The 10,558-nt window shown below is 53.4% G+C and overlaps 1 protein-coding gene across 9 annotated transcripts in view; it reads right to left on the reverse strand.

The window, feature by feature from the left end:
* Window positions 1-8,080, reverse strand: part of LOC144737649 (uncharacterized) — a 31,666-nt gene extending 23,586 nt beyond the window's left edge. For 8 of the 9 annotated variants that reach the window (XM_078620422.1, XM_078620425.1, XM_078620426.1 and 5 more), the window contains exon 1: window positions 7,918-8,080. The gene's annotated coding sequence lies outside the window, so the exon portion shown is untranslated. The remainder of the gene's footprint in view (window positions 1-7,917) is intronic. The other variant, XM_078620421.1, reaches the window with a different exon arrangement.
* Between the last annotated feature and the right edge of the window lie 2,478 nt (window positions 8,081-10,558).

Raw genomic sequence — 10,558 nt, forward strand, 5'->3', positions numbered from 1 at the left:
TCCATCGTAAGTAGAGGACTACCTGTATAGGTTTATTTTGGTGATTTTGAAAACGTTTTGGTTTAGCCATGTTTTTTTGTTGAAGTTTCAGAGTTAGCCTGAAAACTTTACTCTAAATTGTCTTATGGTTATTGTTTGACTTGTATCCCACTGGGATTTTTGTACACAGCATTGATATGCGGTGCTTTTTCTGGAAGATTTTGATGTTTTTTCCTGTTGCGTGTAGTCACTTTAAGATGTTCTTTGTTCATGTTTTTGTTTGTTGCACATGGCTCACAGAGCTATACCTAATACATGTGTAGTACCGTCGAATACAGGTCGACACCCGGGATTGAGGCACACTGATGTTTATTTACAGTAAGCACAGGGGACACGTAATACTGGAGGGGGTAACGGCCCCCTCACCCGGATAGCTGGGAACACACGGCTATCTATCCTAACCTGCCTCTTAATCCTCCAATTACTGGGCTAGGGGAGGCTGTCTGGCCCGACACTGGTGAGTCGGGCTACGGCACCCGGAGTCCCAGAGTCCTAGCTCTGATTCACGGGGCCCCGCCGCTGGCTCGGTCCTGCGCGGCCCTTACAAGGGCGGCGTTCCAGGGGAGACCAGGGCTCTCACTAGGCAGTCTTCAATCTTCAAGAGTTACCAACATATTCTGCCCCGAGCCCTCCGGCTCATCCCCTTATATCTCGAACCCCTCCCCGCTGGGGTGGGCCCTGTGCGGACGTCGTTGCGAGCACCCTCCCGTGTGCTCACGAAGCCCCGCCCACTGTGCTAGTTTCTCGTACGATCCCATACATATCACCTCTACACATATCTCCTCCGTAAGACCCCTACATCACCCCCCCCTGTACAGCTCGCAGCCGTCCCGGCTGCAACATTGACATTAAAAGTGTAAACCATCTCCATCCCCCCAGCGTGTGCCTCATTTTTTTTCAACAATAACGCAACGAGAAGAACAACAGGAAGGAAAAATAACCCGACGAACCCCCCCCGAATAAATACGAAATCCGTAGGACGAGCGTATATACACGTGTTTCTTTTCCTGGAACCCCCCCAGCACACACAGAACACACAGAACACACACAGCACGCCCAACAATCGTACAATGCAACGTGCCGGGAACACAGCACGGACGCCCCACACCGTGAGCACAACATGCGAATGTACACCGGAAAAGAGAAACCAAAATTTTTTTAAATTTTTTTTTCCTTCTATTTTTTTTCACAAGAGTTTTCGCATTTTTGCGCGCGTCCTCGCCGCAGGCCCGTCACACGGGACAGGCCCGGCCGGCAGGTCGTCGGCCGGCAGGTGTTCATCACCGAGTGAGTCTGTTGCTGACGTCGCAAGACCCTCAGCATCCCCTGTGGGGGTCGTCGGGCGTGAGCCCGTCACTCCCGGTGCACCTGGGGGTGGGACAGCCGGCAGCACGTTAGGCGAGAGCAACGGAGAAGACCTCTCTGAGTCGGACGCCCCCCCACGTTTGGCCACGCGCGTGTGTAGTGGGATCTCGCACCGCAACGAAGGGTTTTAGCCTGGAGGGGTGTACAAACCATCGGCGCCTCCCCCATTGAATGCGCACGCACTGAGGTCTCAGGACCTCAACCACCTCGACGGGACCCCGCCATGGTCGCAGCAGTTTAGAGGAGGACGCGAGCGGTACCTGGGGACAGTGCAACCATGCCCTGTCCCCCGGCTTCCACTGTAGCACATGCGCGTGACCCATTCTGAGGCGCTCATTAGCCCTCTGCATGGCAGCATCCCGCGCCTCCGTCAATTTTTCCAGGTTGAATTTAACATGTTCGGCCAATTGAGTTTTTCCCTGCGGCACCGGGATCTGCAGCTGGGCCTGAACAGGTGGCTCCGGTTCGCGGCCATACATAAGGAAAAAGGGGGAAAATCCCGTCGCAGCATGGGGGGCCAACCGGTATGCTGACAGGACCCCCTGAATTTTCAAATCCCAATCTGTCTGTGAGTCAGAAACGTGCTGCGACAACATCGACGTGATGGTACGATGCAACCGCTCGACCATCCCGTCGGTTTGTGGGTGATATGGAGAGGTGCGAATCTTTTTAGTGCCAAGGATCTCACAGACCTGTTTGAGCAATTTGCCTGAAAAATTTCTACCCTGGTCGGTCAGCAGCCGCTCGGGAGCACCTTTGTCAAGGACATATCCCTGGACAAAGGCCTCCACGATGGCTGCTGCCGACTGGTTGGCCAGGGGCCAGGCCATAGGCCAGCGCGTGAAATATTCAACACCGGTTAGCAAATACCTATTTCCCCTGGGGGTGGCGGGGAACGGTCCTAGAATATCCAGCGCGACGAGTTCGTTCACCCGGGAAACCCTGATAGATTGCAGGGGCGGGTTCGACTCCTTCGCTGGTGGTTTTCGCTGTGCACACCTAGGGCACGATCCTAATAGATCCCCGACATCCCTCGTCATGCCCGGCCAAAAGAAATCAAGTTGAAGCAAGGCCAGGGTCTTTTGGGTACCCAGGTGGAGGAGGCGCTCGTGAGCGGCCCACACCACCCTACCCCGTAACCCCGAAGGGCCCACCAGCCGGTGTCGATGGAATTTCCCGTCCCAATGCATTAACAACCCACCGAGCATTTCCCATGCGTCGGCATCACCCCTCCCCCGCCCCCGGTCCCTGACGCGGCGGCGCCACGCAAGGAGGGAAGTATCTTCCATTTGCAACCGACCCCATTCCGTAGCAGGCAACCCCAACAGGGAATCAGAACCCTGTTGTGCGATGGAATGAGTCATTGATGCTGCGTCGTCAGCAGCCGCCAAGACCGGAACAGGCAATTCAGCAGGATGCCTGCACCGACCCGACCCCAGGAGGCATGCGCATTCGGGGGTGGTCGGCATGCGTGACAGGGCGTCCGCGTTGGTGTGGCGAACGCCCTTACGGTACGTGGTCTGAAAATCAAAATCCTGGAGAACCTCCAGCCATCGAGACAATTGTCCCGATGGTTGTTGGACTCGCAGGGCGTACTGTAGCACCGCATGGTCTGTACGGACGGTGAAACACTGTCCGTACAGATATGGCCGGTACTGCTGGATGAAGTAGACAATTGCCAGCAGTTCCCGACGCGTGACACAATATTGTTGCTCCGCTGGAGACAACACTCGGCTACCGTACGCGACCACCCGTTCCACGCCCTCAACCACCTGGGACAGCACGCCCCCAATACCCGTGTTGCTCGCGTCGGTATCGAGCACAAAGGGTTTTGAAAAATCGGGATAAACCAGGGGAGGGGCATTAACCAGAGCGTCCCGAAGTGAGCGGAACGCAGCCTCCTCCTCCTGTCCCCAATGGAAGCGGACCCCCTTTGACGTCAAAGCGTGCAGGGGCTTAGCAATGGTGGCAAAGTCCGCGACAAAGCGTCGGTAGTATGACGCAAAACCAACAAAACTCCTGACCTCCCCCACCGAGGTGGGAGTCGGCCAGGAGCTGACGCACTGCGTTTTGGCGGGATCGGTAGCAATACCCGAGCGTCCTACGATGTGCCCCAAATAACGTACCGATTCGCGCAACAAATGACACTTTTGGGGTTTAAATTTCAAATTAGCAGCCCGCATTTTGAGGAAAACGGCCCGCAACCTCTGGAGATGCTCGTTAAATGTTCTGCTAAAGACGATAACGTCGTCCAAATAGATTAAACACGAATCCCACTGCAATCCAGCCAAAACCAATTCCATCAATCGCTGGAAAGTCGCCGGCGCCGAGTGTAATCCCATCGGCAACCGGTTAAATTGGAAGAGACCAAGTGGTGTACGGAATGCGGTTTTAGGCTTAGATTCATCGTCCAGAGGAAGCTGCCAGAATCCCGAAAGCAAATCCAATGTGGAGAAGAATCGCGCCCCCGCCAAGGCGTCGAGCGATTCATCAATACGGGGAAGCGGGTATGCGTCAGCAACGGAAATTTTGTTGAGGCGGCGAAAATCGACGCAAAACCGCAACGATCCATCCTGTTTCTTTACCAGAACGATCGGTGCTCCCCACGGGCTGGTAGAGGGAGAAATGATATCGGCGGCTAACATGTCATCAACAGCCGATTTGACATGGTCCTTCTCGGCGGGACTCAGCCGGAAGGGATTTTGGCGTATGGGCGCGCTGTCACCAGTATCAATATGGTGACGCAGCAAATGGGTGCAGCCCAGATCGAATTTGTTTTGACTAAACACATCGGCAAATTCGCGCAATAGTGTCCTAAGTTTTTGACGCTCTACATCCGACAGGTCCGTCGATCCCGCACAAAGCGCCTCAAGCCACCTTTCATCGGTGTCCGAATGTGGAGTCGGCAGAGTGGCAGCGCGCACGTGATTTGTGACAGACTCCTCACAGGGCACCGGCGTTGCGTGAGCAAGCACGGTCCCTTGGGGAATTACCACGGCCTGCGACCCCACATTGAGGACCGCGATGAAGGGGTCCCTGTCCCCCCTTACGATGGTCTGAGCGGGAATCAAATGCGGCCCGCTAACCCCAGCCCTAGATGGCCCCAGCAGGACACCCTGGTCCCCAACACCCTTAGCGAAGGGCCTACGAAACTTTAGGGGCACCAACATTTGTGCCCCCGGCGGCACGCGAACCGTTTGAACTACAAACGCGGGTACCGTCGCGAACGCCGACCGATCCGTAGTAGGGGAAGGCAAAAACGCCATCCGTCGTCCCGACGGGAGTTCAATGCAACCCTGATTAATCATAATCCGAATCGGCATTTTGCCCAAGAAATCCGTCCCCAGCAGGCACGGAACCGCCAGCGAGGAGGAAACGAAAATAGGGCCGGACAATTTAATATCACCGATCGAAATTTGCGCGCGAATCTGACCCATGATACCCAATGAGCCCCCGTTAGCAGCGTAGAATGGGACATTAACCGGTAGCAAGGGACGACTTTGGACAGGGAGAATGTTGTATATTAGTTCCGAAATGATGGTCGCCGACGCTCCTGTATCGACGAGGATACGCACTTCGACCCCGTCAATATACCCTACTACGGCCGACGACCCCGACGGCGCAGCCAGAACGCGATGGGCCAACACGGACCACTGGGCGGGTTCGATTTGGGTCCCCATAGTGGTTCGTGTTGGCCCCACGGTGTGCAATGTTGGCCCCCCGTTCGTTGCGGTGTGTACATGTGTAACGGGTGTGTGCTTTGGCCAAACATGTGGGGTGCCGCGACTCGCCGGGTCATGTCGGTGGAGCTTGGGAGGAGGAGGAGGGCCGGCGTCCCGGCGAGGCGTCGTCCCCCGCTGTCGAGGGGAGCGGCACCACGAGGCGACGTGGCCCCGGATGCCGCAGTTATAGCAGCGCGGGAGCGCAGGTGGTGAAGACGGGCGGTCGGAGCGGGCCGACCCATCCCGGTCCGCCCGTACTCCCATCCGCTGCTGCTGTCGGAAGTCGGCGGCGTAGACCTCCTCCGTCGGTGGGGTGATGGCAGCCACCGTACGCCCGGCCGCTGCCCTGCTGGCCTTCCTTCGCTGCGACAGGAGGTTAGCGTGGAGGTGCCTCGCCGCTTGGAGGGAACCCATCTCTGCGTCCTCCTGCGCGACGATAGCGACGTCCAGGTCGTCCGCCAGCAGAAGGATCTTCTCGGTGACCATGGCGTCCGCGCCTTGGTCATCCATGCGAGGGAAGGCCGTCTTTGCCAGCGCCAGAAGGCTCGTACGGTAGGCGAGGGGCGACTCCTTCGCACCCCGCTGGCGATCGTAGAATCGCTGCCTACACTCCGCCGAAGGTCCGTAGACCGCAGCCAGCAATTGCAGCGCCATCTGAAGAGTAGAGCGCTTGTCCCTCGGTGCGGACGTAAGAGCGGCGAGGGCGTCGCCGTCAAGGAGCGCCGGTAGCGCGCAGAGGGCTTCGGCATCTGACCACCCCGCCATCTCTTGATGCGCGAGGAAACGCCGCTGGAATCCCCCCCCCCCCAGTCGCCCTCCTCAGCCACAAACTCCTTCAGCGGGGGCAGCCTTTGGTGTAGCGCAGCGACCGCCGTGGAGGCCCGCACTTTGCTGTCCCCGCAACTCGGCTGAGCGTCTGCACGAACGACAGATGTAATCGCCTGTCGCGCAGATAGTGACGCTCCGTCCGAAGGAGGTGACGCGGCAGCCCCAGCGGAGCCGATGTCGGACCCCAGGTTGAGGTTGGCCACGCCCTCGGCAGCTGCTGCGGCGATGGCGGGACTTTCAAAAGTGCCGTCGGTAGAAATGGCGGGAAGGCGCAACGGCCGTCGGCCGTCCTCGCCCCGCGGTGGTCCAGCAGCCCCCAGCCGAGTGATGGTCTCGAGTGTGGCGGCAGCAGCATACAGCAGCTCCGCCAACCTCGCGTGCGCCAGCCGAAGTCCGTCGGACAGCGACTCCCCTTCCTCCCGATGCCCCGGTAATGATGCATTCGGTCCCGGCTGCTCGTTGCCCCCATCAGCCGTCTCTGGTACCGCACTTCCCGTGGTGTCCTCCGCCTCCTGCACCCCGGCCCGAGCTGTTCGGCGCGTGTCCATGTTCGTTGTTGTTTACTTCTGACGCCAGATGTAGTACCGTCGAATACAGGTCGACACCCGGGGTTGAGGCACACTGATGTTTATTTACAGTAAGCACAGGGGACACGTAATACTGGAGGGGGTAACGGCCCCCTCACCTGGATAGCTGGGAACACACGGCTATCTATCCTAACCTGCCTCTTAATCCTCCAATTACTGGGCTAGGGGAGGCTGTCTGGCCCGACACTGGTGAGTCGGGCTACGGCACCCGGAGTCCCAGAGTCCTAGCTCTGATTCACGGGGCCCCGCCGCTGGCTCGGTCCTGCGCGGCCCTTACAAGGGCGGCGTTCCAGGGGAGACCAGGGCTCTCACTAGGCAGTCTTCAATCTTCAAGAGTTACCAACATATTCTGCCCCGAGCCCTCCGGCTCATCCCCTTATATCTCGAACCCCTCCCCGCTGGGGTGGGCCCTGTGCGGACGTCGTTGCGAGCACCCTCCCGTGTGCTCACGAAGCCCCGCCCACTGTGCTAGTTTCTCGTACGATCCCATACACATCACCTCTACACATATCTCCTCCGTAAGACCCCTACACATGAAACTGAAATGAAACTGAACCGTGGCATTAGGTTCCGTATGGAACCCACGACCTCCTGCATACTAGGAGAGGTAGTTAACATCTCCATAGCCACCGCTGCGTTAGATTGGGGATCGACCCCACGACCTCCTGCATACCAGGAGAGGTAGTTAACATCTCCCAAGCCACAGTGGCACCCTACAGCATACACACAGTGCGAGTCTACTGCACAGGCTGGCTACGCACGGTACCTATGGTGCGTATGAACTTCAACATATATACGCTACACTACTATACACTACATACTCTACATACTCTACACTACAATATTATACACTACACTATACACTACACACACTATTATACACCACACTATAATACACTGCACTATAAACTACACTATATACACTACATTATACACACTACACTATATAAACTACACTATACATTACACTACAATGAGAACTGACAACTGTTTGTTGCTGTTGTTGTTGATATATCTATGTGTCGTGTATTGTTGTTGTGTCGTTTGTTGTTGGTGTTGTTGTGTCGTTTGTTGTCATCCCCCCCCACCCATCAACGCACTTTCGACGAGCTACGGGCTGGCCAGCGTACGAAGTTCACACCCACACACCACACGTACACACTACATACACACACTACATACAACACACCTACACACAACATACAACACACCCACACACAACATACAACACACCCACACACATCATACAACACACCCACACACATCATACAACACACCCACACACATCATACAACACACCCACACACAACATACAACACACAACACACCCACACACAACATACAACACACGTACACGCAACACACGTGCAACATACGTAGCACCACCATGCATCGCCGTAACCACCACCACCAGCGGCTTTGCAGGCACCTCCGTGCGGGAGACGGAGCCGATTGTGGTGATGATGGTGACAATAAAAAGAAGAATAAAGATGAATTGCCGAAAGAATCGAAGAGTAAAGATGATGGAAGTGTAAAATATAAAAAAATATATATATAAAAACACAAGTCCAAAGGACGGCTAAATGCGGGCCAAGACGCGGCGCTGAGGATTTGGAGGAGGAAGCGGCCCATCCCCCCCCCCCATCTTCTATTTAAGCTCAAAAACACGTAAGGCTTTCGCAGCCAATATCATCCATAATACAAATCTGGCTGTCCACCTGATGAAGCTAGTTGTAATTAGTGGCGAAACGGCGTACTCGGATTGTAAATGATGTGGCTTTGCTCTCCAACACACCGGTGTGCTGTACTAGTATACTACACTATACACTAATATACACTACACTATGCTATACACACACTACACTATATACTACACTATATACTACACTATACTATACACTACGCACTACACACACTACACTATATACTACACTATACTACACACTAGTGCTGTACTAGTAAACTATACACTACTATACACTACACTATACACCACACTATACACTATGCTATACACTACGCACTACACACACTACATTATATACTACACTATACACTACACACTAGTGCTGTACTAGTGTAGAACTCGTACCTACGCGACAGCTTCTTTGTCTTTCTCGTTTCTTTATTAACGCATATAGTTCACATCTCCTCCGACAGAATCACTCAATGTTCCTCCATACTCTTCAACGCACAACTCCCCATCAACCTCACTCAATGTCCCTCCGTTCGCTCGCTCCGCCCCGCTGCTTTGCTCTCTCTCTCCACCAAGGTCCGTTACTCCGCTTCTACCCTACGCTGTACTCGCTCCGTCCTTGCTACTCTATCCGTACTCTCTCTATCCACTGCTACCGTATACCGTATTCTCTTTGTCCACTGCTATCTTATACTATACACTCTTGTCCACTGCTACCTTATACTATACACTCTTGTCCCAGGCACCAACTCCAACTCCCGTTTCTCCATACGCTCTCTGTCTTTATCCCCGAACCAATTAGCCCCAATTAATTATGTCATCTCCCGCTTCGCTACTCGCCCCCCCCCCGCCCCCAGTGTCACACGATGTTGTTGTTGTAGACACCCCGGCGCCACTCTCAGACACTCACACCTCTCGACCAATCACCGGCCTGCGTCCTCGATTACCCTGAACACCTGCAGGTCTCCCTTAATTACCTTACCACCTTAATTGGCACAATAACAACAGTATGGCGCCCAGCTGGCTGTGTCCCCGTTTGCCCTTACTATCCCCCCGCGTGTCCGTATCCCAACCCAACGCGTGACGCGTGTTTTCTCAAATCCTACACTAGTAACGAATTGGCACATTCTGTTAACGTGACAAACCTTACTAATTGGCTGTGTCGGGTGGTGGCAGGTTTAACGACACTTTTATATATTTACGTGATCCAACCCCAAAAAACCTCTATTATGACGAAAAAAATAACATTAAACTGTTGATTATTTACGACTCGTTTAACACGTAGGCTTTTGCGACCAACATCATCCACAATATAGGTTTCTTTTTTGTGTTAGATCGTGTAACCCACCACCACCCGACACAGCCAATTAGTAAGGTTTGTCACGTAAACAGAACGTGCCAATTCGTTACTAGTACAGCACTAGTGTGTAGTGTAGTGTATAGTAGTGTATAGTGTAGTGTATAATAGTGTATAGTGTAGTTTATAGTGTAGTGTATAGTGTAATATACTAAATTTCGATTTAAAGCTTTCGTGACTGCAGGGATTCATCTTCTTGGTTCTTTCGGTAAAGTCACGTAGAAGGGAAGTAATAATATTAGAACCAAGAAGATGTAATATACTAGTCCAGCACACCGGTGTGTTGGAGAGCAAAGAAACAAACATTAACAATCCGAGTACGACGTTTTGCCAGTAATTACAACTAGCTTCATCAGGCGACAGCCATAGTTGTGGAGACATCCTCCTGTTATTATTTACTACTAGTTCATAAAGGGCTGTCTTGGCCAGGCAAACGTTCGCAACATGATATAATAATTAACTTGATATTATTTTTTGCTCTATTTTTTTAAAATCTACGATCAGTGAACACCGAACGCCTTTTGACATTCTCTGGTCTGACACTGGTAGTGAGGATAGCCCCGAAAGAAGGCTGCCATCTATGGTGTTGGCCAATCATTTTCAAAGACAATGCCATAGATTATAATCAGAGCCATGGTTCATCTTCTTGGTTCTTTCGGTAAAGTCCTCTTGATATGCAAATTATTTTGTCAAGGCGCTCTTCCCCTTCCAACCCAGCTTAAATATACGCTCCAAGCCTGGGGTGTTTCATTCAGACGCTGTCTTCCCGACAGACCTGTTCTTCACCTGAGGACGGCTGCTTGCGTTGTGGCTGAAACGTCGTGAGAATGATTTTATGTTTTATTTTTATTATTTTATTATTTCCCTTCTACGTGACTTTACCGAAAGAACCAAGAAGACAAATTTCAGCTGTCTACGTTGTCGGGAAGTGCCCTAGAGGGACACACAGATTGAGGTATTTTTT

This window comes from Lampetra planeri, chromosome 72 (genome assembly GCF_965212315.1).
Source record: "Lampetra planeri chromosome 72, kcLamPlan1.2.h2, whole genome shotgun sequence".
NCBI classification, from domain to species: domain Eukaryota; kingdom Metazoa; phylum Chordata; class Hyperoartia; order Petromyzontiformes; family Petromyzontidae; genus Lampetra; species Lampetra planeri.